Source organism: Periophthalmus magnuspinnatus, chromosome 2, assembly GCF_009829125.3.
Source record: "Periophthalmus magnuspinnatus isolate fPerMag1 chromosome 2, fPerMag1.2.pri, whole genome shotgun sequence".
NCBI classification, from domain to species: Eukaryota; Metazoa; Chordata; class Actinopteri; order Gobiiformes; family Gobiidae; genus Periophthalmus; species Periophthalmus magnuspinnatus.
Genome location: NC_047127.1, coordinates 18,829,704 through 18,834,541, shown reverse-complemented (window position 1 = coordinate 18,834,541; position 4,838 = coordinate 18,829,704).

The following is a 4,838-nucleotide window of genomic DNA, read 5'->3' as shown; positions in this document are numbered from 1 at the left end:
CACTGATCTATAGTCACAAAATATCTGCTGCTGCTACATTTGTTTTTGAGTCGGGCAGAGGTGAGGGCAGCTATGTGTTTACACCGGTGCAAGGACCCGACATAATGTAACTGTAAGCCCACTGTCGCCAACTGGAACACATTAAAATCCACCAGAAACTTGTCTAGAATTCTTGACCCTCCTTATATGTTTGTGTTGTTCTTATATGTTTGTTCTGTTCTTGTGACTGTGGTCGTTGTGACATTTTGGATGTTTCCAGTCTGATGTTGGTCATAAAAACACAAATACAATTGGTCAAAGTGATGATAGCAGAGTCATGTTGTCAAATGTGAATCACCAATAGCTGAGCCAGGAGACATCTGCTGTCGGGGGCCTCAGAGGCAGATTCAGCTTAGGGCCCCCTGAAAGGTAGAGCCGACCCTGATTGCAACTCCTGTGTTTTTACAATACAACTAACTACAATGGTAGATGATGTGAATGAAAGGATAATGTAAATGGTTTCAATGTTTTTACCAGTTTAAAAACAATTTATATTTGTATCCCTGTGTTGTATTTGTATTATGTCTTTATTTGATGTAAAATATGTAAAACAGTTAGCAGACGCCATCTGCTATTTTCAACACTTTTTAATATAAAAAAAATAATAATCTCACATCTCAGTTTTAAAACAATTATTAAGCTGTTGCAAAAAATACAACTTGAAGAGAGAGATGCTTTTTTCCAAAATTATTGCAAAAAGATGATGTGCCGTAGGTATTGCGATAGCTCTTGTTATCACCTTAGCTCTAAAATTGTCGTAACTGGTGCGGGAAGGACCAAGAGGTGCAGACTCGGGGCAAGGTTACAGTGTTTATTTTACAAGTCTTTAGTGAAAACCACAGTCTTAAACAGTCAGATAAGAAACACGAGGACCCAGGGAGCAGGAGGCGGACAAGACGGACGGAGAGCGGGTCGGGAGCGGGAAGCCGGGGCCGGAGTGAAGAGGAAGGCGGAGACGAGACCAGGACAGACAGGGCCAGTGTAGTCCAAGAAGCGGGACCCAGAGTCAGAGGCAGGCGGAATGCCAGAGACCAGGACAGGCAGAGCGGAGGGAGATGACAGTACCGGAGCGTAGAGGCGGGTGCAGGAGCGGGCGAAGGCAGGAGTCTGGAAGGGAGGCAAAATCCAAAATGAGAGCTAGCAAACGGGTAACAGGAATGCAAGAACAGAGCTGGAACATTCACGTTTATACGCGGACGATCTGGCGCCGAGTGTAGTCTGCCGAGCCCTCAAGTACTCGGCAGCAGGTGGCGGTGATTACGCTGATGTGCTCCAGGTGCGTGCGGAGAAGTCTCGAACTCCGCCCAGCTCCGGGCAGACAGGTCGGGGAGGGGTAGAGAGCACGGGACGACAGGGACAAACGGGCGTCATGACAAAAATGATACAGTTGGTGACGTTGATGACATTCAGAGGAGCTCATGGGGGAGTTTCAGGACATAAACTTTTTCTCTTACTTGATCATTTTTGGACAACTTTGTACTTCTGCTCTAGTAATATTATTTGGAGGTTTACAGTTTTCTATTTTAATCTATGAGCCATGTGATGGGTCAATGTGAAACATGGAGGAAGTGAAAATGGCGCCATCCTCATCCCTTTGAGCGCATGTGCCTAGTTTTTAATTTTATATTGATAATAAACTCATATATGCTCAGCGGGGCATGAACATGGAAGTATGCACATATCATTGTAGGTTAGCACGCTACTAGCATATGGTTTAACCAGCCCCATAGTTTTAAATGGGGCATTGTTTATAGTGATGGGATTTTGGACTTTTTTATGAGAATCTTTTGGATCTGTTCATTTGCGTTTACAAAACTTGACGCTCTTGACGCCCAGTCTTTTGAAAGGCTCTAATGGACTGGCTCTTTTTATATATGCCACCCTCATCGGGCATTTCTGACGGCGATGAGTCGGCCTACAGGAGGGCGGTGTCCAGGTGCAGCAGCAACAACCTGGAGCTCAAAACACAGAAGACAGTGGAGATCATTGTGGACTTCAGGAAAGTCACAGCCCCCCTGCCTCCCCTCACCCTGACGGACTCCCCCATCACCACTGTGGACTCTTTCCGCTTCCTGGGCACCTGCATCACCCAGGATCTCAAGTGGGAGCCGACCATCAGCTCCCTCATCAAGAAAGCCCAGCACAGGATGTTCCACCTGCGGCAGCTGAGGAAACACATGCTGCCAGTCCAGATGATGGTGCAGTTTTACACGGCCATCATTGAGTCCATCCTCACCTCCTCCATCACTGTGTGGTTCACTGGGGCCTGGGACAGAGACTGCAGCACATGGTGCCTCTGCTGAGAAGGTGATTGGCTGCTCCTTCCATCTCTACAGGACCTGTACGTCTCCAGGACTCGAGGGCGAGCAGGCCGTATAGCAGCTGACACCTCTCACCCTGGACATGGACTATTTGGGCCACTTCCCTCTAGCAGGAGGCTACGGTCCATTGGGACCAGAACCTCTCATCATAAGAACAGTTTCTTCCCCTCTGCTGTTTGTCTCATGAACACTTTGTAATATCTGTACCATTGACACTTTAGAACAGGGGCGTCCAAACTATGGCTCGGGGCCCAAATGCAGTCCTCAGACCAATTTTTATTGGCCCTCTGGCCTTCAGTTGAACTGGCCCAATTGATCATAAGTAATACTTTTTACGGCAAATTTGAGTAATCCTACCAACATCACCTAAATAACATCACACTGCATTGCTAATAATAACATTTCAAGTCTTATTTAAAGCATGTTAAATGCACCATCTGAATTATCCACTGTATTCACCACTGGTCAGTGGCCCTCCATGTCAAATATTTTTCAAGATATGGCCCTCAGTGAAAAGAAGAAAGAAGAAATCTGCACTAAACTAGCACTTTACAATACTGGTCACCTTAATAATCCATGTTTGCACTGTTGTTATGCTGTTGTTGTATTTTATTTTATTTTTAAACATATCTTTTTAACTTTATGCATGCCCTTATTTGTACTTATTCAGTGTTTTTTCATGTTGCACTTTATCACCAAAGAGAGTTCCTAGTTTGTGAGCTGTGCTCACTGACAATGGCAATAAAAAGTCTTCTGATTCTTCTTCTGATTCTTCTTCTGATATGTATTTATATGAGAGAAGCCACTGTGAGAAGTCATTTGATCTACAAACTAATCCCAGAGAGAAATAAACAAGGCTCAGATGTGTTTAAAATGGTTCCGGTTCTTACCATACATGTTAAGGAATCGTTCAAAAGAGTCAACTGATTCACGATACTCACATCACTTGTTTAAAGTCATAAAGTTATGTAAAACGTATCCTATGTGTGGGCAGAGATACAATTTAAATGGAAATATGTGTGGGGTTATGATAGAATAGAGACAACTGGTTTTAACTTAATTTTGAATTTTTCGTCTTGTTCTGCTGTTGTGAAGCTTCGACCAACCAGCATCAAGTATTTGTTTGAACGCTCTGATCGTTGGTTCCGATGGCTTTCAGTGAGAGCGTGAATCTGTTGAGAGCCAGGCTATAGTTCGTTAACATGTGTGTATATGCTGTTGTTGACCTGTGTTCTTGTGTGTAGTTGTTTGAGAAGAGGATCGGCCTGGTGCTGCACTGGTTTGACCTGTGGACCGACACGCAGCGGAAACATCTGCTCCATTCACTGCTCTCCAAATGCACCAAGTCACAGCTCAAGTAAGATCAACTACTAAGCTAAGTGGAGTGGTTATTAGTGACCATTTATAAAGCAGTGGCTCTATCCATAGACTTTAGAAGTGGACTGATCGACTGTGACCCATAGTGTTTGCTGAAGACACTTAAGGCCGGCAGTTATAGTGGCTAATTTGCAAGTTCCATATTTCAAAAAGAAAGAGGAGCAAGGCTGTTGATGCACCACAGGTTTCCAAAAGAGAATGCAGCTGCAGCCGTTATATGGAGCGAAAAGTGAAGCTTATAAAACATGTTAATACATCGTTTTCTGTGAATGTATGTAAAAGGTGTTGATCTAAACATGTTATGTGTTAGCAGTTAGCACCCCATACAAGTGTGAAGTGAAGTATTGTGTTGGTTTGTCTCCAGTCAGTTTCTGTATGTGAATCAACATTAAAGGTATTACACATTATCTTCCATGAATATAAAATTGGCATGTTAAAAACATGGCAGACACTTAAGCAAAAAGTCCAACAATGCATCAAAAATATTAAATCATATCTAAAAACAGCTGCTCTGCAAAAATGTATTTGAACATCTTAAAGCAAACAAGTACTATAACAAAATACACAAGTGGGATCATGTGTGGCTAATGCACTTTAAAACATCCTCCAGAAATCCAACGTTCCTTCAAGATGGTTTTAAGTGCTGGTCCCTGTAGTCAGAGTAAAATTAAGACAATTAAAACATGATTGGTTTAGACATTTGTAGCAGACTAAAGGGTCTGCGCTTTAACTTATCTTGAAGGAAACCACAAGTGCTTCCTCCAAAATGATTTGTCATTCTGGTTCTCCTTCTTGGGGCTGGAGGCCTGACCGGTGAAGGCCCTCCTCAGTCTGGAGATGAAACGTGACAGGGCAAAGTAATTGAACTGTTTTAAAATGTTGGGCCGCACATAGACTTTAAATAAATACATCAATGCCTATTTTTGTTGAGATATAAGTTTTAAAAGGTTCACAAAACAGGTGCTCCCACTGTTAATGTATATTTTATGAATAATTCTGAATACATTCCTCATAAACTACTTTTTTTGTAATTATCTTGAATAACACTCTCAGGCCTGTCACAATAATCACTATATGAATATATTTTTCAATAAATGAGAA